This window comes from Panthera onca, chromosome B4 (assembly GCF_046562875.1).
Source record: "Panthera onca isolate mPanOnc1 chromosome B4, mPanOnc1 haplotype 2, whole genome shotgun sequence".
Lineage (NCBI taxonomy): Eukaryota > Metazoa > Chordata > Mammalia > Carnivora > Felidae > Panthera > Panthera onca.
In genome coordinates this window covers 115,721,577-115,746,185 of record NC_138345.1, presented here as the reverse complement: position 1 = coordinate 115,746,185, position 24,609 = coordinate 115,721,577, and the positions used below count along the sequence as shown (strand labels likewise).

Sequence of the window (24,609 nt, the reverse complement as noted above, 5' to 3'; positions counted from 1 at the left end):
ATTCTCAGTTGTCCAGGATGTCAGTTTATTATTTTTTAGTGGGAAGCTGTTGTAATTACGCTTAAGTAAACTGTAAACCCTGGATTATAGGCTATGCGAAGGGATATCTGGATCACCATCATATCGCCGGGGCTTCGGACGTGTGCCCGACACCAGCAAGCACTCACTAGTCGTTTGCTGAATGAGTGAATCGGTGCCTGAATGGAACTTTGTGAAAAGGCACCTGACCATGCGGCATGTCACACACCTGGACAGACCGAACTGCATTTATGCTTTTACTTCATTTACATATACATACCTGCCCTGTTTTATTCACTGTTCTGTTAATGTGTTCATGTAGCTCACTGCTTTTCTTATAACTTCTGTGGTATCTTCTACCTCTACCATTGCGTGGCTTTGGTGGCTTGTTTAAACCATGCCATCTCCCTCATCTGTTTAATGGGAGATGCCTGGGAAATGTAAACCCCAAGCCAGGAAGCGAACACCTGGGTGTAGTGGGCAAGATGGATTTTTTTGCACCCCGACAAGGAAGCAGACAGTCTGTAGGCCTGACTTCCTCATTTATCTCCAAACGTCAAATCTGAATCAATCCACATCCTGTGGTTCTGGGGGATAAATGACTGAATCATATCTGCATGGCTGAGGTGATTTATAGAGACGTGATGTTATCCAGAGCCTGCTGCCAAAACAGGAAGAGGTCATTTTGCAGAGAGCATGAAGCACCGGCAGGGATCACATCCCTTCTCCCTGTGTCCCATCTCCCTGTGATACCTGTTTCATTTCTTGGTGAGAATTTGCGTGTTTTTCACCACAGCTTATTTTACAAAGAACAAAGAATTCCGTCCACTACTTGGTTTCTCCCTTGGATTACTAGTCTTATTAAAATGCTTTATAAGGGAATAAAAAACTGAGGTAGTAATTACTGGAGAGGAAGGAGTAACAAGGTGTTGGGAAGGAAGAAAATTATTTTCAGCTGTGCACCAGAACCATGAGCGACAGGAAGACTTGAGGAGAAAAACGTCTGGAATGGCAGCAAAAGTCCTGCTATTTGGCTCATTAAAATAGGTATTGTACATTCTCGGTGACCTACTCCCAGGCTTGAGACTTCTGTTAAAGCCCTGCTGTGTGAAAGCTAAAATCTTAATTGAAAAGAAAATGGATTGAGCCACTATTGTACTTACTGAAGTGACTGTTCGTGCTGACTGCTCGAATGCATTCTTTGCGTGATGCCGGAAGGACTGCAGGAAGCTTGGCAGCCCTGAGCATCATTTAGCTTTAGCTTCAGGGCCTACTGGAGATGACAGGGCAAGGATCAGGGTCTGGCTAAGTGGCAGAGGCCGACGTAGCTGTGCCAGAAGAAGTGTTCTGCCCACGTAGCAGGTGGTGCAGAAGGAGGCTGACTTGATGTCAGGATGTGGGTGAGCAGTCACGGGAAACCCAGCAGTGCCTGGCACACGGAAGAAAGTAGAATATTGAATGAACGGGGCCCAGGGAGGGCAGAGGAAGGTGAGGGCTCAGATGTGGTTGTAGACGTCATCATGTTTCTCTCCGTGTTCAAAACCATTGACGTTTTCCTGGCTCTGACATATTAGGCTTCTCCAGAGAAACAGACCCATAGGATATGTATAAATACATACATGAGATTTATTAAAGGAGTGGCTCGTGTAGTTGTGGAGCTGAGAAGTCCTGTGATCTGCTGTCTGCAGGCTGGAGAACCAGGAAAGCCTGTGGTGTAATTCAGTCCGAGTCCGAAGGCCTGGCAGTCAGCTGATGGTGTAAGTCTTGAACTGAGTGTGAAATCCAGAGAATCGGGAGTGCCGATGTGATGTCCAAGAGCAGGATAAGATGGGTGTCTCAGCTCCAGTGGAGAGCATGAATTTACCCTTCCTCTGACTTTCTGTGCCATCCTGGCCCTCAACTGATTGGGTGATGCCCATTCATCTTCTCCAGAAGCACCAGCTGTCTGAGCATCCTGTAGCCCCGTCAAGTTGATATGTAAAATTAACCATCACATGGGGCGCCTGGGTGGCTCAGTCGGTTGAGCATCTGACTTCGACTCAGGTCATGATCTCGCAGTCCGTGAGTTCAAGCCCCGCATCAGGCTCTGTGCCGACAGCTCAGAGCCTGGAGCCTGCTTCCGATCCTGTGTCTCCCTCTCTCTCTGCCCCTCCCCCACTCTTACTTTGTCTCACTCTGTCAAAACTAAATGTAAAAAAAAAAAATTAACCATCACAACAGATTAATTTTGGTAAAAACTCATGCATGTACTTCTGGACTCCCCTCTCCCTGTCTACCATGGGCACTGTAGGCAAGGCCAAGCTCTGACAGCATAAAGGAAGAGAGCAAGGTAAAGGCTGTTTATAAGGATGGTTGGAAGAGAGACACATTTACAGCGGGTGGATGAGTGTGGTTTGGGCCTACATGATTGTAGAATTCTCCAGCTACTCAGAATAGAGGAAGTTTTCTGTATGCTGTTGTTTGTTGCATCCCCTCCCCCTCTGTGAAGAGGACTAAAAACACATTTTGGATGAGATGTGAGCAGGTCAGACCTAAGACCTAAAGACAGTGAGAAGTGGAAGGCAGCAAATGGCTGGGGTGTTGGACTAGTTGCGCTGTTTGTTTTGTGATTCTGGACACATGAGGAATTGTGGTTTAGGGAGAAGATAGGAACATAGGAGACGGGGGTGCGGGGGCGGGTGGCAGAGTCCTGAGTTCTTGTTCTGAATCGATCACTAATTTATCGTCACCAGAATTGAATCTGGAGCATGCCATTTGGATGTGGAAGCTTCGATTGTTTAGAAAACAATGAGGTTGGTTCCCACACATGGGTTTGACATGGAATTTTCCTCAGTCTGAGGCAAAATTGACAGAAAAAATGACTCTGGTCGGCTTGTCATGAAGCTAAGGGTACTCAGTGTGATGGATTCTCCTTTATGCTAGGATTGAGTATGTCCTAGTTTTTGGTGTTAAATTCCTTTCTCTTATGAAGCGATGGTGACAGTAGAAGGTGGTTGGATTGTTTTATCTTTTAATGACTTGGCAAGATGAAAATTGGCAACATTGTTTTAATCCTTGAAATTCTTCTTGAAATTCTAACGGCACACACAATCCATAATATTCAGAGCAGATAACCTTTAAAGTTGCTTTCAGCTCTGACAGTTGGGGATTCTAACCTTTTCTTGCCACTTGTGACCGCGAGGTGACAAACTCAAGTGTCAGTTGATGTTTGCATCCTGAAACAGACTGTGTTTTGGCCTGGAAAAATCACAGTGCCAAGTACGTAAGTGTTACAGATGCTTCAACTTTTCCTTCAACTGACACAGAACGTGAAGCAGTACTTTATTTTTTTTAATGTTTATTTATTTATTTTTGAGAGAGAGAGCGTGCACATGAGTGCGGGAGCAGGGAAGGGTCAGAGAGAGAGAGAGAGAGAGAGAGAGAGAGAGAGAGAGTCCCAAGCAGGTTCCAGGGCTGTCAGTGTGCAGCCCGATGTGAGCCTGGAACCCACAAATTGTTGAGATCACAACCTGAACCTAAGTCGAGAGGCAGACACTTAACCAAGCTAGCCACCCAGGTGGTTGAACTATTACATTAAATCTCAATTTGACCAAAGACTAGAACTGAAATAGTGGAGAAACACTGGCAGACATTGCTAATGGCAGTGTGAATTGGCCTAGTGGAGGGATCAGCAAACTTTCTGTGAAGGACCAGACAGTAAATATTTTAAGCTTTACAGGTCACATTGAAGTCTCTGTCACAGATTCTTCTCCTCTTCCCCTCCTCTTTCTTTTTTTAAAAAACTCTTTAAAAATGCAAAAAACATTAAAAAATTTTTTAATATATATTTATTTTGAGAGAGAGAGAAAGAGAGAGAGGGGATGGGGAGGGGCAGAGAAGAGAGGAAACACAGAATCTGAGGCAGGCTCCAGGCCTGCTGTCAGCACAGAGCCCGATATGGGGCTCAAACTCATGACCTGAGCTGAAGTCGGATGCCCAACCGACTGGAGCCACCCAGGCACCCCAAAAATGCAAAAACATTTTTAGCTGATGGGCTGGATTTGACCTGTGGATAATTTGTCAATCCCTGATCTTGTGTATCTGGAAGGTGGTTTGATGTTATCTGAGTTACAAATGCACAGTTATCCATAGACGGAGCGATCCCTTGCTGGAATTTATCGTACAGATAGGCTTACATCTGTGAAAAATGGCCCATGTACAAAGGTACTAATAATAGCATTGTTTGAGATACCAAAACACTGGAAGCAACCTAAATATCCATTGATAGGAACTGGTTCAATAACAACATGTCCACATAGAGTATGATAGAGTCTTTTAAAAGAACAAGGCAGCTCTATATGGAATAATGCCTCAGATATACCATTAAGACAGAGAATAGCAAAGTGCAAAACAGTGTTTTTAGAACAATGCCATTTATTAGTGTAAAAAGAAAAATGTGTGTGCATGCCTGTGGTTACACACGTACACACAAGTGCTTGCACTTATTATACCTATAGAATACTAGTAACTATGGTTATCATTGAGGAGGGTAATTTGAGTATTTTAGGAATAAGGATGATAGGGAACTTTTAACTTTATATTATTTGTAGCTTATGAGTTTAATGTCATGTGCATGTATCAGCTACTCAAAAAATTGAATTTTTAAAAAAGAACTGCAATGGAGAAAGTAACGATAATTCTCAATATGAGTGAATTCAAAGATATTGTTACTTGAAATGGATTTGAATCTTTCTTTAATCACAAGTGAACCCACACTGCCCTGACATGTACACATCTGGTTCTCTTCACACAAAGGCACTTTGACAGAATAATAATCCTTTTTCAGCTTTTGATAATCGAAGATGGTAGAATACCCATCTCTAGAAGTTGGGTTTAAGGTTCTGCTGTTGATATTGTTCCTTCTGATTTTTAAAATTGTGAGCAAGGGCACCTGGGTGGCTCAGTTGCTAAAGCGTTGACTTCAGCTCAGGTCATGATCTCACAGTCTGTGAGTTCGAGCCCCACGTCGGGCTCTATGCTGACAGTTTGGAGCCTGGAGCCTGCTTTGGATTCTGTATCTCCCTCTCTCTCTGCCCCACCCCTGCTTGCACTCTGTCTCTTTTTCTTTCTTAAAAATAAATAAACATCACAAAAATTTTTTACACTGTAAGCAGCCATACTATAAGGTGACCTGAAGAATGATGCAAAGTTTAGCTTGGTAATAAAATAATTTCCATAGCCATGGAGTATTGGTGCTAGAAGGTTCATTGAGACTTGTCCAACCCCTTGGGTTTTTATTTTTATTTTATTTTTATCAGTGTCTTAAGAGGTATAGAGCCTGCCCAAGGGGAGGCACCTGGTGATGGTAAAACCTTTAACTCAGACTTACCCCAACCTCACATATACTGTTGACATAGAGAAGGCTCTAATGGGTGTTATTGTGTATAGTCTCATCCTCTATTTTGCTATATTCCTGACTCACTAAAAGGCAGAGATGTGGAACAAGGTTTCCGAACCATCACTCTCCCCTGAGTCATACCCAGCCATATCTCTGTAGTTGGCCATGGAGTCTCTCTTCTCCCTTTTCCCTCCCCTCTCACCTGAGACATGTTTAAATGGCTCCCTTAGCAATTCTTGCTCCTTACCCTGACCGTAAGACCCAGCGGCTTCCTTGGGTCCCCTAAATCAAAACAACCAGCTGACTCCAGGGTGATAATTACAGTAGGGTAAGTGATCCTAGCCAAGATCAGCAGAGCCATGTAACTGACCACCATGCCTAACAGTAAGAGCTGTAAGCACCTACTGTTGTATGCCAGGGACATCTTTACCTTGCTTTCTGTGCAGCATTATTGTGCAAATATATGCACATGGGTATGGGGGGAAACAGACAAGTGGTTGGCTTTGTGTTTAGAAATGGAAAAACCAAGATTTTCTTTCCCTTCCTATGTAACACTGTTTGAAAAGATGGAGAAGTGTTTCTGGAACAAAGTAGAACAAAGCAAAACAACGAAGTCAGGGCTAAGTAGTCCCAGCCTCAGGAAAGTATTGTAGAGTTGATGCAGGAGTACAAAGGGTAAGTGATCCCTTATGCAGGGCTATATCTAGCCTGTACTGTAGAAATGTTAGTGCATTGTAATGCGAGTATTTCAAAGACGGCCCTGCTTTCCTTCTCTATAAACTGTTTAACTTAATCTGTTGGAATTTCCCCCCTCTTACCATGAGATAATGAGTTGGTATTGGAATTTTACTAAAGAACTTACTTAAATTTCCAAATAATCAGGTAATTCCCATGTATGTAATTGCTATCACACTGAAGTAGAAGAGCTACCCTAGTCATGTGATTTTAAAAACCTGATGAAGCATTTGAAAAAAATTAAAAAAAGAGACTCTAATGGAATCATTCAGGGTGTTGGGATAACATTTTTTTCCAGGAATATAATCATGTTTTTTAGGAAGTCTATAAGTAGACCCTATAGTCAGTTGTCCCAGTAAGATAAACTTTAGTATACCCACTCTTAATTTAAAAAATAAAACTCTTGGGGTGCCTCGGTGGCTCAGTCGGTTAAGCGTCCGACTTTGGCTCGGGCCATGATCTTGTGGTCTGTGAGTTCGAGCCCCGCGTCGGGCTCTGTGCTGACAGCTCAGAGCCTGGAGCCTGTTTCGGATTCTGTGTCTCCTGTTCTCTCTGACCCTCCCCCATTCATGCTCTGTCTCTCTCTGTCTCAAAAATAAAAAAACGTTAAAAAAATTTTTAATTTAAAAAATAAAATTCTTAGGAAAGTAGAATATTTCTTTAGCATGATGATTAAAGTGTATTGTAAACAAAAAAAAGTGTGTATGTGTATCCACAGCATGTACATATATTTTAAACCAGCCTCTAACATCATACTTAGTAGGAAACACTAGAGATTTCCATTAAAAAAAAAAAACCTTAAAATAATACTCATTATTGTTCTGGCATTGCTTGCCAGCACAATAAAGCATGAAACATGTATTTAAAGTGTAGCTGGTTATAGGAAGAAAAACAGGTTTTTAAAATAACATAATTACATACCAGTAAAAAATAAGTATGATTACTAGGTATTGGCCCAAAGGATACGAAAATACTGATTGGAAGGGATATGTGTGCCCCGATGTTTATAGCAATATTATCAACGGTAGCCAAATTATATAAAGAGCAATGTCCATTGACTGACAAATGGATAAAGAAATATCCGTTTGTGAATATCCAAAAGTGATACGTATATATACATACACACAGTTGTGTATACAATGGAATATTATTCAGCCATCAAAAAGAATGAAATCTTGCTATTTGCAATGATGTGGATGGAGCTAGAGAGTATTATGCTAAGTGAAGTAAGTCAGAAGGACAAATACCATATGATTTAATTCATATGTGGAATTTAAGAAACAAAACAGATGAACTTAGGAGGGATAAAAAAAAAAAAAGAGAGGCAAACTATAAAGCAGGCTTTTAACTATAGAGAACAAACTGAGGGTTGTTGGAAGGGAAGTGGGCAGGGGGATGGGATAAATGGGTGATGGCTATTAAAGAGGGCACTTGTGATGAGGGCTGGGTATTGTATGTAAGTGTTGAATCACTAAATCCTACTCCTGAAACTAATATTACACTATATGTTAACCGGAATTTAAATAAAAACTGGGAAGAAAAAAAAAACAAGTCTGGTAACACTCCTAGAATTTATGGGAGCTCAACTTGTGGGTATATACATGAGGAACAATAGTTGTATACTAGCAATAATCTGTTAGCTATAATGGGAAAGATGCTTCCATTCTTAATAGCAATAGAAAGCATAAGACCTATAGAAAAACTCTTACAACACATTGTAAAAGGAATTTACTAGCAGGTAGTTTTTCATTTGAACAAATGAAAACTACATCATGTTTCTGGATATTAGAATAGTGAATGTTTTACATTTGTTCTTTTTCTCCAGTTAATTCATAGATTTTATATAAAACCGATAGGGTGCTGAAAAAGAGGTTCAGTCCTACAGTCTTCAATTTGGTAATGTGTGAGTTGATAGCCTTTAAAGAGTCTCTATTGTTTTGGCCTCAAGTAATGGAAAACCTGGCTAACCATGGTATAAACAAGAAGAGGCTTAGGTTTATTTTATTTTAATTCTAGTGTAGTTAACATACAGTGTTATATTAGTTCCAGGTGTACAATATAGTGACTCAGCCGTTCCATATATTACTCAGTGTTCATCAAGATAAGTGTTAAGAGTTTGTTTTTTGGTGTCCTTCTCTCCCCCCCCCCCTTTTTTTTGTAATGTTTATTTATTTTTGAGAGAGCATGAACAGGGGAGGGGCAGAGAGAGAGGGGGACACAGGATCCGAAGCAGGCTCTACGCTGACAGCAATGGGCTTGATGTGGGGCTCGAACTCATCAACTATGAGATCATGATCTGAGCTGAAGTCAGAACGCTCAGCTGACTGAGCCACACAGGCGCCCCTGCTCATTTGTTTTGTTTCTTAAATTGCACATAGGAGTGAAATCTTAGGGGATTTGTCTTTCTCTGACTGGCTTATTTCGTTTAGCATTATACTCTATTGCCCCATCCATGTTGTTGCAGATGACAAGATTTCATTCTTTTTTATGGCTGAATAATATTATCTTGTGTATGTATCTATGCCTGTGTGTGTAAACCATGTCTTCTTTATCCGTTCATCTATCAGTGGACACTTGGGCTGCTTCCACAATTTGACCACCGTAAGTAATGCTGCAGTAAACATAGTGATGCATATTGAAACAGGATGCTGCCGAGAAAACCACCAGACGCTGAGTAGAAGCGAGGCAAGATTTTATTCACGGCCGGGCCAAACCTATCTCCTGATCTTATGGAGAAAAGTGCAGAGAATGGCTCTGAACAAAGGCAGCAGTGAGCTTATATGGATTTTAGCAAGTCAGAATACGTCATTATTTGGTTAACCAATTACAATTTACAGCATTTCATGGTAGCCAATTATATGGTGACACACAGACATTAGTTTTGGTGGGAACCTATCAATTTAAAGGTCTTTGTCCTAAGAGGGTTTAAAATGACCAATCATAGTTAGACACCTGAGATTCCGTAGGGCCGCGACTACGTGACTTTTTACATGTTGTTCTTGCCTAGGCCAGATCTTGGTAGAAGGGGTGGGGGAGCGTTTTGCATCCTAAGTTACCTATTTAGAAGCAGGCGAGGTCACAGAAGCGAGATAGGGTGGTTAGTAATTTCCGATAACCCTAATAGGGAACTACATAAGCCTTTTATCTCAACTATTCATGAAAGGTGAGTTTAAGCCGAACTTATATACAATAAGCTTTCTGATATCTTATAAGTTGGCCTATTACACATATATCCTTTAGAATTAGTGTTTTTCTATTCTTTGGGTAAATATCCAGTAGTAGAATTACTGGATCATAGGATAATTCCATTTTTAATTTAAAAAAAAAATTTTTTTTTAACGTTTATTTATTTTTGAGACAGAGAGAGACAGAGCATGAGCAGGGGAGGGGCAGAGAGAGAGGTGCTCCAGGCTCTGAGCTGTCAGCACAGAGCCCGACGCGGGGCTCGAACTCACGGACCGCGAGATCATGACCTGAGCTGAAGTCGGCCGCTTAACTGACTGAGCCACCCAGGCGCCCCCCCATTTTTAATTTTTTGAGGAACTTCCATAGTGTTTTTCCACTTTGGCTGCACCAAATGCATTCTCACCAACATTGCACAAGGATTCCTTTTTCTCCTCGTCCTTGCCCAGCACTAGTTTTTTTGTGTTTGTGATTTTAGCCATTCTGACTAGCCTGAGGTGATATCTCATTGTGGTTTTGATTTGCATTTCTTTGATGATGAATGGTGATGAACATCTTTTCATGTGTCTGTCATCTGTATGTCTTCTTTAGAGAAATGTCTATTCAGGAGGCTTAGGTTTATTATCTTGCTGTCCAGAGGTGTAGGGTGCTTCTGGAGAGTTCAGAGGCTTAACACCACCACAAAGGACACAGGTTCTTTCCTTTTCCTGCTCTGCCATCCTCAGTGTGTTGGCTCTTCTCCACAGGCTTGGCTGCTGGTGGTCACAAGATGGCTGCATTAGTTTCACGTAACATATCCTCACACATGAATATTTAAAGTTGGGAATAGGAACCATCCTTTCCTGCACAGGTATCTTTTATAAGGAAAACCTTTCTCAAAGCTTCCCCCAAAACTTTTCCTTGTGTCTCATGGTACGAAATATTCCATTCAAAAACCAGTGGTGGGCTGGATTTGGCCTGCAGGTTAGACTAATCAAGAGTCTCTTTCCTTTGCTGGAGAGAGGCCCTACCCTGAGCACAGGTAGAGAATATGGTGAACAGCTGAGCAAAATGGGTCTCTGCCAACGAGAGAGGGTGTGTGTGTGTGTGTGTGTGTGTGTGTGTGTGTGTGTGCGCGCGCGCGCGCGCGCGCGCGCGCATGTGTGCCCATGACTATGATGGGACTGGCTTTGAGTAGGTGACCAGTGGTCCATACTCCTTGACTCGAGAATTTTAGAAGTTTTAGAAGTTTATTCTAAAGAAATAATCGTAAGTAAGGATGCCTGACTGGCTCAGTCAGTAGAGCATGTGATTCTTGATCTCAAGGTCATGAGTTCAAGCCCCACGTTGGGGATAGAGTTTACTTAAAAAATAAAAAAATAAAAAATAAACAACTGTAGAAGTGGATAAAGCTTTCAGTACTCAAATGAGCAATATATTTACAGTAACAAAAAAATACCTTCATTAGTAATATAAAACCTACAAAAATATATGGTACAAATTTAAATTATTATACATTCATGATAATGTGAAATCATCAAAAATCATGTTTTCACAGCACTAAAAAAAACTATAGAATGTTTGCAAGGGGTAAGCAAGATATAGAATTAGAACTAAACTGGTCCCATTTTCATTTACTCATACATGCTGAAGATTGGGAAGAAATACACCAGAGTACTGGTTTTCTTCTAGTGGTGAATTATGGGTAATTTTCTCCTTTTCTGTATTGGCTGAGCTTTCTACAATAAGTGTGCAGTACTTTTAAGATCAGAAAAATTAATAGCATTGAAGTCACACGTTTGCATTGAATCAGATTTTTTTAATAGTTGTTTTTTTTGTTTGTTTATTTTGTGTGTGTGTGAGAGAGAGCAAGAGAGAGCAAGCGAGAGAGTGCTCATTTGCAGGGGAGGGGCAGAGAGAGAGAGACAGAGAGAAAGAGAGGGAGAAAGAGAATCCCAAGCAGGCTCTGCACTGTCAGCTCAGAGCCTGATGCAGGGCTTGAACCCACCAACTGTGAGATCATGACCTGAGCCAAAATCAAGAGTCAGACACTTAACCGATTGAGCCACTGAGGCACTTTTTCTGTGTAACAAACTACCCCTCAAGTTTAGTGATTTATTTGCTTAGCTCGTGATCTGACAGATCAACAGTTTGGGCTGGGCTGGGGTGGGCTCTTCTTGGCTGAGGTTGTTCATGTATCTGAGTCAACTGCTGGGTTGGCTGGGGGCTAGGTGGGGGGGGCCTCATCTTTAAGCCTCTGATTTTCTTGTCCTATAGCAGACCAGCCCTGGATTGGTTTCATGGCTGTAGAGCAGGGTTCCAATGGAGTGAGCAGAAGTAAACAAATCCCCTTGGGCCTCGGTTCAGAATTGGCACACTGTCAATTCTGCCTTATTCTGTTCGTCAGAGCAAGTTACAAGGCCAGCCAGTTCCAAGGGGTAGGGAAGTAACACTCTCCACCCCTGTGTCCTTGATGGAAGAAGCCATACAATCATGTTGAATAAAGGACGTGGGTATAAGAGAGGTGCACCATTTGGAGCCACTTTTGCAAAGCAATCTGTTGCTGCATCTTAAAAAATGAAGGAAAACAAAACAAAACAAAAAAACTCTACCTCCAAATCACAGAAATAGACCTATGAAGTAAAATGCAAACATTTAGGTGATGAGAACTTTTAATGTTTTCCTTGAAGGTTATTGGATAGATTTTATCTTGTCACTCATGGATGGTTGAGAGTCTAGTGACAGCTTATCTTTTGAGGTAGAAGTAGGCATTTAGATCAAGCTGTTTTTAGAAAGAGACGGGGGAAAGCAAAGTTTTCTCTATAAATGAATTAATATTGATGCACACTCCGAATTTGTCCTTTGGGTGTATTCCTGTGTAGGTCTTAAGCAAAGTGTGGAGTGATGGGCCAGAAACAGCAGACTGGAATCTCCCCATACTCAGAGACTTATCACTCTGTTTCCATCTTGCTCCTCATATAAATGGAATTTAGAAGAAGAGGTCTTTACTTAAGACAACTGAGTAATTAGGATCATACATGCCATTCCTTCTTGATGTGCAATTGTCATGGCAGTAGCATTAGTAAGTGGTTGATAACCGAAAGATCCTGTGATGCTTCTCAAACTGGGGACGATGGGCACACTTAGGGGTTTTGTGGGGACCTGAAGAAGCCTTAGTGTAAGCATGATGCATCTTCCTGGAGCATCACTTTTGTTTTGTTTCATTTTAAAACTTTTTATTTTTAAGTAATAGAATCTCACAGAAAAGTTGGAAATAAAATTTAGAGAATTCTTGTATATCTTTCACTTGCCTTCCCTTAATATTAACATTTTACATAACCACGGCACATTTTTCAAAAGTAAGAAATTTATATCGGTATAATTGTTAACTTTAGTTATTAACTACAGACTTTATTCAGTTTTCCCTGGTTTTCTACTACTATTCTGTTGCGGGATCTAGTTCATGTTGCACTTAGTTATCATCCCTTCTTATACTCCTCCAACTTACGACAGTTTTATCTTGCGTTATGTGACCTTGACACTTTTGAAGAGTAGTGATTATGTGCTTTGTAGAATGTCTATTGATTTGGGTCTCACTAGTCTGTGATTAAACAGGTTATGGATTTTTGGGAAGAGCATAGTAGGGGTGATACGCCCTTGTCATCATGCCATATCAGGGAATACATGATGTCAACATGACTTAACCACTGATGATACTAACTTTGATCCCTTGGTTATGGGGTCTGCCAGGTTTCACTACCGTAAACTTACTAGTTTTTCCTTTCTGTGATCTATTCACTAGAAGAGAATCACTGAGGGTGCCCGGGCGGCTCGGCGGGTTGAGTGTCCGACTCTTGATTTCGGCTCAGGTCTTGATCCCAGGGTCCTTGAGTCAAGCCCTGCATCGGGCTCCTGCTTAAGATCCATCCATCCTCCCTTCCTCTCTCCCTCCCTCTCTTTCTCTCTCCTTCCCTCAACTCCTTTCCCTTGCTTGTGCATGCACCTTTTCTCTCTCTCTCTCTCTCTCTCTCTCTTTCTTTCACATTAAAAAAAAAAAAAAATCACTGAGTCCAGCCCACACTGCAGGGGAGGGAGGGAATTTAAGCTCCACCTCCTGGAGGGAAGAGCATCAAAGGATATGTGGGCATATCTTAAAACCACCACAGTAATTGGTATTTTTATTCATATTTATTAATATTTTGGGGAAGATTTCTTTTAGACTATGCAAATATCCATAAATTATCACCCATAGGTCATCATAGGTCCTAATAGTCCACTATTGCAGGGTCACTTTTTGTATTGAGATGTTTGGTTTTTTTTTTCTTAAATTAATTTATTTTGAGAGAGACAGAGATAGTGCAAGGGGGGGGGGAGGGTAGAAAGAGAGGGGAGAGAGAATCCCAAGCAGGCTCCGCACTTCTAATGCAGAGCCTGACATGGGGCTCGATCCCACAAAACTGTAAGATCATGACCTTAGCCGAAACCCAAGAGTCAGACGCTTAACTTGACTGAGCCACCCAAGTGCCCCTATATTGAGATATTTCTGTTGTAATTACCCCTTATGAGAAGGGCAGAGTCACTCCTGTCCATTACGCCTGAATTTGATTTAGCCTTCTGGGTTATTTTATGTGTTGACATCTGTCTAGGAGGCGCCTGTAGATTGGATTGGGGCTTTCCCAGTGAACAGTGGGGAGCGCAGTCCAGTTCGCAGGCAGCAGTGAGTGCCGGGACAGCAACAGTTGTTCCCAACAGCTCCCTCCTTGCCCTGGTTCTGTTAGTACAAAGATTTATCACCTTGGCAAGACCCTGAACAGACCTTGGGCTAGTGTGTATTCTCATCTGACATTGATAGGCGGAGACGCACCGTCCTCTTTTTTCTGCCTCATTTTCCTCATCTCTGAAATAGGGGAACTGGTTTGGTGACCTGGATGAACCTTAACATGCTATGATCCTAGGTTACTGTTCAAAAAAGACAACTGGTGGGAAAGATACAGAGGTTCCGGGCGGGGGGGGGGGGGGGGGGCAGTGGGAAGGGTGCTTATTCCCACAGCGTTGGGGGCTTGTCAGAGGAGAGGGACCTTGAACCAAATGAAGCTGGGAGGGTCCTCTTGCTGCTCTGCCATCTCTTCTGTGTGTTCTGTTTTGTCTCTTCTGCTTTACTGTCATGTTTCTGCCCCTTCATATGAGCTACAAGGAGTCTCTGCAAAAGAGGTAAGTCGAAAACCCACACTAGAATTGGGGACTGAAGACAAGCCAGGGAGATTTCCAGAGAAAGATGCCACAGTTACCTCAGCCTTCTTAGACCCCACGGTGAGTTCTTTCTGGGCCCTGGTTTGTGTCTGTCAGTAGCCTGGGGTTGGCAGGTCTCTTTCCTCCATCTGGATGCTGAAAAGAAGGAAATTCTTGGTCTTTCCTGGGATCAGGCGATGATTTCAGACTTGGAGAGTGGCTCAGAGCACCAAACCCAGATGGTGTATCCCAGCCTTGCTCCCAGTGGGGACCCACGGTTCCTTTTTTTCCAGCCATTTTGATCTTTGCTTTTTATTTTGGTGACTGTTCTGTGTTAGCCAGGGAAAGCAAGTGGGTTGCTGATAAGCTTTCTCCAGGATTCTCTTTTGGCCTTTTTTCTAGGTCTTCATAATCTCTCTCATGTAAATGAGGGACTGAGGAAATCATGACTCTCCTTTTCTGTTTACAATTCGTTCCTGCCCCTCCCGACCAGCTACTTTCCAGCATCACCTTCCATATTTGCATAGTGGTTTGAGGTTTCCCCCTACTCCCCCTCTCTTGGTCTCCCCTCCCAAACACTGCTTCTAAGGGATTCCACCTATCCCATTGCATCTGCTTATAATAGCCCTTCAGCCATTTGAGACCTGGCTTGTTATCAAGTTTCTTCTTTAAAAATAATCTTTACTGGTGCCTGGCTGGCTTAGTCAGTAGAAAGTGCGACTCTTGATCTCAGGGTTGTGAGTTCAAGCCCCACATGGGATATACAGATTACTAAAACAGATAAACTTTTAAAAAAATTAAAAAATAAAAATAATCTTTAAAACATACATTTATTTTGACTTCCGAAGTAATACACATCTGCTGCGTAAGACTTTGGAAATAGAGAAGACGGTAAGGGCCATCCATGTCCCACTGCCCAGATAGTTGTTGCTAACATGTCATTTGTTGTTTTCACTTTCTTTTTGGAGAATACGTATGTGTGCAGATATGATTATTTAACATCATTGGAGTCGTATTGTACCTAACGTTTTATAACCTGTTCTTGTTTCACTGTTCCACTAGCCACGGTTAAGATGACTTTTGGTGTATGTTTACATTTTTTAAGTTAAGTGGTGCTCTACCTACTTAGTGACCACACACTTTCTGTCTTCTCTCATGTAATCCCCAATGTTTTCACTCTCATTTCCCCTCTGTTTTAGGATGATGATGATGATGATGATGATGAGTTATCTAGTATTTACATCAGACACTATTCTGGAAATTATATTGGTACATTCATTCTCAGAGTAGTCTACAGGGTTGGTGCCTTTATTAGCCCCTTGTGATGGATCAGGAAAGCAAGGTTTAGGAACTTGCTTGAAGCCACACACTTTTGGAAGGGACAGAACTGAATTTGAACCTTGTTATTGGTTCAGAATCCATATTCCTAATTCCCTTGACATTTCCCTTGTGAGCACTTAAGTTCCGGGTCAGGGACATACTCTTTATGGAGAAAGTGGATTATAATCTGAACAATGTACTTTCCAGTTTTTATGGATAAAGCTGATTGTTAAGTGTTGTCTCGGCCCCTTCCATTCTCTGTGACCTGTGGTAAGTTATTTCAGCTTTCTCAGCTCCTGTGGGCCTTCTCAGCTCTCAAGTTCTATGCCTTTATTGTGGAAAAACGCAAAACAGAGGCAGCATTCAGGGACAGACCCGGAAGGACAAGAACATTATTATCCACTCAGATTTCAGGAGCACTTACATTTGGCCTCAGCAGACATTGCTGTGAGGAAGTTGTTTAACTTCTCCCTATTTTACTGAGGAGGAGGTAGACAGTGACCAGGAGAAGTCCCCACAGAGACTGTGAGGTTTTCGTGGGTGCTAAAAGAGGTCCTTGTGATAGGCAAATCCCATGACATACTTCCTTTTAATATTTTGAGATTTGGGGCTCTTGTGCCTAACCAACAAGTGTGGAGACCAAAGCACACGTGCTCCTCACTAGTGCTCAGTGTTGCTGTCTCTTCCCAGATGTTTTTGGAGATGTGTGGCTAGAAGGAGCTATTGGAAGATTTGGGCTCTTCGGCGGGCAGTGTGTGTGGCTGGGCTGGTGGGGTGGCCTGGGCAAGCCCGAGGTCACTGCTGCACTTTCCCTGATGTTGGTAAGGAGGTGTGGTCCACTTGGAACCGCAGATATTTCTCCAGGCTCCTGTTCCACCACCCTTGCTCGGCAAAAGGGAAAGGAGAACCGGATGTTTGTCCTACAGAGGAGAGAGTTCACTCCTGTGCAGTTTCTCTTCCTTTTTCATGTAGACTTAAAGAAAAAAAAAGGGGGTTCCTGAACTTGGTTGGCTTCCAGCTATATCACAGCCCCTTACTTTGCTCCGTGGGTGTTGGTGATCCTCTGGTACAGAGACTGGTGGTACTCATGTTCCTCTGCCAGCTCCCCCTGGCAGCTTCATTTTCTAGTGTTCTTTCCCCCTGTTTGCCAGCCATCTCTGAGGAGATGCGGACATTTTCTTCTTCATTCAGTTCTCCTAGAAACAACAAAAGCATACCTATTAAAAAAAAATTTTTTTTTCTGGGGCACCTGGGTGGCTCAGTCGGTTAGGTGTCCGACTTCAGCTCAGGTCATGATCTCACAGCTGGTGGGTTCGAGCCCCACATCGGGCTCTGTGCTGACAGCTCTGAGCCTGGAGCCTGCCGGATTCTGTGTCTCCCTCTCTCTCTGCCCCTAAACCACTCGCATTCTGTCTCTGTCTCTCTCAAAAATAAATAAACATTTTTTAAAAATTAAAAAAAATTTTTTTTCTATTGTTGACTTGGGAAATATCCCCTGTTGCTTTTGCCAGGGGATAGGGCAGCCTTTGTTCTATCCAGTGAGATATTTGGGGGCCTTATTTCAAAGTCTAAGTCCCTGGGATAACAAGTGGTGGTGACAGTGAGCACTGTTTATGTTTGGGCATTGGGAGTCTGAATTAAATTGAGTAGAGCAGTAATGAAGCACTAAATGTACACGGAAAACATATGTGTCAGTCACATTTTCGGGCTTCCTTTGGGAACTGGGGTTGTAACAACAGTAATGATGCCATGTTGTTGATAAAACAGTAACATTGGCATTTGTTGAGTACTCACCACGTGCTAGATAGCCTGCTGATTTAGACATCTCTGAGGTGTGTGTGTGAATTGTGTTTTGCAGGAACGAGAAACTGAGGCTCAGATTAAGTCACTTGCTCCAGGTCACCTAGAAGCAGGAGAACTGGGCTTTAGACTCAGGTGAGCCCACAGTCCCCACCTTCAACCTGGCACATTATAAGAGAATCTGGGCATTTATAGCTTCACATTTTGAGATACCTGAAGAAATTGTATTGATAAATAGAAGAAAAAATGTGTTTTTCCTCTCCATTATGTTTCTTTGAACTGAATAGGACTTATGTAATGAATATGATTAAAGGGGCATGGGATTTAAGCAGGCATTTCTCCAAAGAAGATAAGTAAATGGTCAGTAAACACAAGAAGTGATGTTCAGCATCACTGGTTGTTAGAAAATGCGTATGAAACCATACTGAGATATTATTTCCTACCATCAGGAATGGCTAAGATGAAAAAGACAGGCAACTGCAAGTGTTGGTGAGGTTGCACGGAAGTTTGAGCCCTCATACCTTGCTGTTGTGGTTGTTGAATGGTGCAGTCACTTTGCTAACAGTTTGGCACTTCCTCAAAATACCAAACATAGAGTTACTGTGTGATCTGGTATTCCACTCCTAGACCAAAAAGAGCTGGACACCCAAAAATGTGTGCAGGTTATTTGTCTTTTTATTATTATGTTGTAAGAGTTTTTTAAAAAACACAGTGTGGATACGAGTCCCTTGTCAGATACGTGATTGGCCGGTATTTCCTCTCATTCTCTGGATTATCTTTTCATTTCGTTGCTGGTGTCCTTTGGTGCCCCAAAGTTTTTAATTCTGATGAAGTCTATTTTATCTGTTTTTTTCTCTCGTCACATGTGCTTTTAGTTCTGCTTGTTTTTGAAGTGCTAAAAATATTAGCTTATTTTTTATTCCAGACCAGTTGATTGCTGTAATATACAAGAGGAGCTAGCTGTGAGTAATTGAATAATTCATGGCCCTTGTTAGAGAAGAATAGCAAGCCCACACAACTATGAGGTTCAGTGATATCAATGGTTTTCTTTCCTCATCTTTGTATTCCCCCCTCCCAAGTACTTAGCATGCTGTTGTGCATATAACAGAGGCTCAAAAAATACTTGTTGACTAAATCTGGAAGGGAGAATTGATTTTTGCTGTATTTTGTTTGGGCTTTAAAAATAGTTCTGAGTTCAAATCTCAGCTTCACTTGCTGTGTGGCTTTCCCTAAGCATTTAACCTTAGTGAACTTCAGTCACCACACCAGGAGAAGAGAGGCAGTAATGTTTGCCTTGGAAGATGGTTGTAAACGATTGCATGTAAAAACCTGCATACGTGTAGAGATTCCACAAATAGCAGTTCCTGTTTATATCAATTAGTTGAATCTCTATCTCAGTTTCCCCATTTAGTAAGATGGGAGTGATGCTTGTCTTAAATCTAGTATACTTAGAGATTCATGAGATAATAGACTTGATTCTTCCCTACTTCTTTGATAAGGCAAATAGTCCGTTTCCCAGGACTTCCGGAGAACCCTTCTTGGTCCCCAACCATCTCCATTTTTGTGGAATTCATGTTGTTGGAATATTAAATGTATGAGCTAGTTGCACTACCAAATACAGAAGCCACAGGCTACATGTGATTATTTAAGCTAAAATGAATTAAAATAAAAAAATTTAGTTCCTCAGTTGAACTGGTTACATTTCAAGTGCTGGATAGCCACATGTGGCTCGTGGCTACCATGTTAAACGCTGTTTGTACAGAACATTTTCATTGTCACTGAAGGTTCAGTTGGACAGTGCTGGAACAAAATGGGCACTTTTATATGACTTTCTGTTCAACTGCAGAGCCTGTGGAATAAAGCTTTTCTATAACCTCAGCTAAGCAGCCCCTTCCCAGCTCCTCTCCTGCCCCACTTAGGGGACCCAGGCTTAAGATTCTGAGTGGTTTTGAATTCTGGGAAACAACTACATAACCCAAGATGGCTTTATTCTGTGTTCTTATTATTTCAGGAATTTCAGCTTCCCCTCTGCTGATGCTGTGCCTTCGTACATTTGGTCATTAGGAAGGGTAGAAGTGGAGCCATTTTGGGCAGTTATGGTTGGGTGAATACCACTGTGGCCTGAGGGGTGGCAAGATGTTTCCCCAAATCCCTAATTTTCTGTGATGTATCGGGTGCTAGAAAAAAAAAGGGAAACCTATAATATAAACAGATATTTCGGATTCTGGAATTTTTTTCCAGACAAAGTTTGACAAAGAATCCTGAATATTCCTCTCCGTTTGTCACCCCACTAAACTAACATCAGTAGGTTTCTTCCTGATGACTTTGGACATATTCTGATCAGGTTGCCATGCACCTGCAGTCTTCTCTTTGACTTAAAAATTAACAGTAGGAGAGGGGCACCTGGGTGGCTCAGTCAGTTAAGTGTTTGACTCTTGGGTTCGGCTTAGGTTATGATCTCACAGTTCATGAAATCAAGCCCCTTGGTGAGCTCTGTGCTGACTGTGTGGAGCCTGCTTGGGATTCTCTTTCTCCCTCTCTTTCCCTCCCTCCCTCTCTGCCCCTTCCCTGCTTTGTTGAAATAAATAAACCAAAAAAAACCCACAAAAAACAGGAGAATTAAATTCATTTTGTTGACAGGTTTGCTCTTACATCTTCTTCCTTTCTCTTAATCTACAAATCTTTTTAAAAAAATAATTTTTAATGTTTATTTATTTTTGAGAGAGAGTGGCAGAGCATGAGTGGGAGAGGGGCAGAGAGAGGAGACACAGAATCCAAAGCAGGCTCCAGTCTCTGAGCTGTCAGCACAGAGCCTGATGTGGGGCTTGAACCCATGAACCGTGAGATCATGACCTGAGCCGAAGACGGATGCTTAACCGACTGAGCCCCATTATTCTACACGTCTTCTAAAATCACTTCTTTTATGAGAATGGCTTCTCGTAAACCATTCCTATAATTTATACCTTCCCAGATCAATCCTGAGGATAGTTTCTTTTTGACTTGATCCAAAATGTGAAATCATGCAACGAATGAGGGGCCGTGTGTATGGATGGGGTTAACATTCTTCTCCATCTGCTTTTAAGTGAGTGTTGGCTTTGCCTGGCCAGGTGAATGAGCCCACAGTCATTCCTCAATGGAATGAAGTGATTAATTTTAGGCTGTTTCAGCATTTCCAAAACCTGGATTCTAGTAATGTTCCTTGGAAAAGGGGGTCTGTGGTTTCCGTCGGCACTGTAGCTTTCCAGGAGGAGAAGCTCACCAGACCCTAAAACCCTTATGTGGCCCGGCATCCTGTGGTTTTGTGGCCTGTAGGTCACCCATTAGGGAACTGCTGGGCTGGAGGATGGTATCTGATAGACAGGAAAACACCCACTGTGGGAGAGTGCAAATGGAGCAGTCTTGAGCATACTTCTGCTTTTCGTTTCTCACTTGTTTCTCAGTTTTTGTTTCTCACTGATTATTTTTAACCCAGAGCGTGGTCGTTTGAAGCTCTCATAAACTCTTGGGCCCTTATCAGATAAAGGTGCCCCAAATCTTATGGAATCAGGAACATCATCTGGCATGAAGAGAAGGTAAAAATTGCTGTCTTTTTTTTTTTTTTTTTTTTTTTTTCTTTTTTTAAAGGAGCCTTTTAGTGAAGTTGCTAATTCATTTCTCTCTGGCGTACATTTCGGGTCTACTAAATCTATGTTTCTGCTTCAAGGTACAATCACATTCTAAGAAATAAGCAACTTATAGGCAATTCCTCTGTGATGAGGATCTGGTAATGGCTTTTACCTGAGGTAAATTTGTCTGAGGACAAATTTTGTTGTCAGGACCATGGATTATATGTGTGTCTTGCTTCTATTAATACTTTTTTGAGCAGATTAAGTAAATGAACTTCTATTTAACTTGGTCTAATAGTGTCAGCCAGGCTAGTGCCTGATAACAACAGCAACAATAATAGCTAACGTTTCGTAAGTAGTCACCATCTGACAGGCCCTGTTCTGAGGATATAAATATGGTAACTCATTTAATCTTCACAAAAACGCAGTGAGGTAGCTGTTATTTTCCTCACTTTAAAATGGGAAAATACTGTAGGCACTTTATAATAGTGAAGGCGAGAATTAAGTATTGGGTCTGTATTCATACCAATGAAAATAACAAAGCATACTGTATAGTACATTTTCTTCAATTTTGAGATCGTGCTAATTTTCATAAAATCCCAAGTGGTGTGTGGCACATAATTGATTTTGCAATGAATACGTTCTTTTTTTTTTAAGTTTATTTATTTATTTTGGGAGAGGGAGAGTACTCACATGTGCACGTGAAGGGGGGAAGGGTAGAGAGAGAGGGAGCGAGGGAGAGAAGCCCAAGCAAGCTCCACACTGTCTGTGGAGCCTGATGCGGGGCTTGAATTATGAACCGTACAATCATGACCTGAGCCGAAATCAAGAGTCCTATGCTTAGCTGACTGAACCACCCAGGCACCCCACAGTTAATTTGTTCTGAAGATACCTGTCATACATTTTATAGCTTCTAATTTGGAATTTTTAGATGTCAGCCGATGCTGTAAAAATGGAATTTACTTAACGTGTTTTTTTCAACAGCCTGTTCTCGGGCCAGTTTCTGTGTTTAATGACTGAGCCCCCAACCCTGTTCTCATAGAGATGTTATCACTTGGGGAGGAGGTGTAATCCTCCCAACAGTTGTCATTTCTTAGGCCATGACAGGGAAGGTGGTTTCTTGCGTTTTATTTCATTTTATTTCATTTTATTTTATTTATTAACGTTTATTTATTTTTGAGACAGAGAGAGACAGAGCATGAATGGGGGAGGGTCAGAGAGAGGGAGACACAGAATCTGAAGCAGGCTCCAGGCTCTGAGCTGTCAGCACAGGGGCCCGACACGGGGCTCGAACTCACGGACCGCGAGATCATGACCTGAGCCAAAGTCGGCCGCCCAACCGACTGAGCCACCCAGGCGCCCCTTGCATTTTATTTAAAAAAAAAAAAAAAAAAAAAAAAAAAAAAAGTCTAACCGAAAAGGTCTGTAGGCTGCGGTGGGACAAGAAGCTGGGGAGATGCCACATGTCTTGGATGATTTTTTTCTCCCCAGCTTTATTGAGATATTGATATACATGTAAATTTAAGGTGCACAGTGTGATGATTTGATAAGTGTATGTATTGTAAAATAACTACCAAAATAAGGTTAGTTAGCACCTTGATCCCCTTACACAATTACTTTTTTGTGTGTGTGGTGATAACATTTAAGATCTACTCTTGGGGCACCTGGGTGGCTCAGTTGGTTAAGCATCTGACTTCGGCTCAGGTCTTGATCTCCTAGTTTGTGAGTTTGAACCCCACATCTGGCTCTGTTGCTGACATCTCAGAGCCTGGAGCCTGCTTCAGATTCTCTATTTCTCTCTCTCTCTGCCACTCCCCCTCTCGTGCTCTCTCTCAAAAATAAATCAACATTAAAAAAATCTACTTGGGGCCCCTGGGTGGCTCAGTCAGTTAAGTGTCCCACTTCAGCTCAGGTCATGATCTTGCAGCCTGTGAGTTTGAGCCCGGTGTCAGGCTCTGTGCTGACAGCTCGGAGTCTGGAGCCTGCTTCGCATTCTATGTCTCCCTCTCTCTCTGCCCCTCCCCCACTCACACTTTTTCTGTCTCAGAAAAATGAATAAACCTTAAAAAAAAATCTCTCAGCAACTGTCAAGCATATAATCCATTAGTGTTAGACACAGTCACTGTGCTGTACCTTAGATCCCCAGAACTTACACATCTTACAGCTAGAAGTGTGTGCCCTTTGATCAACCTCTCCCCAATTCCCCACTCTCTGGCAGTCACCGTTCTACTCTCTTTTCCTATGACTTTGGCTTTTTTTAGATTCTACGTGTAAGTGAGAACACACTTGGTCTTTTTCTGACTTCTTTCTCCTAGCATAATGGGTCCATCAGATGACTTTTGAGTTGCTCTGCAGCCCTTGCTTGATTCCTCCCAAAGCAGTCAGCCTCAGGTCATAGCTTCATGTTACTCTTGAACTCAGGCCTCTGGCTGCTGGGGAGAGGGACTATCAGGGAGAGAGAATCACGCTGCGAAAGGAGCCACCAGCATTGCCTTAATAAAGGGTCAGATGTACTGTTCCTAATGCAAATGAAGAGAAGAAAGTCAAGGTGTGGGGAGAATGCTCTTATGAAAAATGAGGCCTTGCTTCCCTTGGTTGAATCAGCTTTAAAGGAAAACAGGAGGAGAGAAGGGGAGGAGGCAAGAGTCTCCCTGGGAGATTCTGCGCAAAGGTACATTTCAAGTTGGTAAGCAGGGCCCCGGGCTGTTGGAGAAGCCAAATCTAGCAGCCACCCCAGACGCTCACTATCACCTGGAACCTGCTTCCCCTGACCCCCACTCCCCAAATCTGCCTTGCTGCTTAGTGTGCTGTGATAATGAAATATTCTTTTGTTGGGTTGTGTGACTTGACAGATAGTGATGCTCTCTCAGTAAAATGATGGGCTGGAAGGATGTTGGGAAGCTTTTCCTTTTTATTTCTTTTTTTTTTTTTTTTCCCCAGTAACGTATATTGAGTTCTTCGTATGTGCCAGGTGTTGCTCTAAGCATTTTCACATCCTTGCCTTATCGAAGCATCTACACAGCCCTATGAGGTGACGCTTTACTGTCCCACTTAACAGACTAGGAAACCGACCCTCAGAGAGCTTGAATGACTTGTCTGAACCAAGGCTCACATCAGGAAGTCGGCTTTTGGAGGACAGTGGTTTTAGCTTCTGCCTCAGGCAGGAATCCAGTTAAATCATCCTGGGAAGATGGAGATTTTTTTTTTAAGAAAAAAAATATATAGGTACACAGCTCTAATTAAACAAAGAAACAAAATATCATCTTTATTGTTGGAGAAATTATGTGATTGTTTCCGGACCTGACCAAGAGACTGCGAGTCACGTTTGGTTTCTGGGTCTCTGGCCTGGGTGTTGGGGTGAGA

At 42.2% G+C, this 24,609-nt stretch overlaps 1 protein-coding gene across 2 annotated transcripts in view; it reads left to right on the top strand.

Moving 5' to 3' along the window:
• TMCC3 (transmembrane and coiled-coil domain family 3) overlaps positions 1–24,609 on the top strand; it is a 290,652-nt gene that overhangs the window by 22,145 nt on the left and 243,898 nt on the right. Inside the window, exon 1 of one of the 2 annotated variants that reach the window (XM_060656748.3) lies at positions 21,098–21,213. The exons of the other annotated variant lie outside the window; for it this stretch is intronic. The gene's annotated coding sequence lies outside the window, so the exon portion shown is untranslated. Of the gene's footprint in view, positions 1–21,097; positions 21,214–24,609 lie in introns of those variants that run through there. 2 annotated transcript variants of the gene reach the window in all.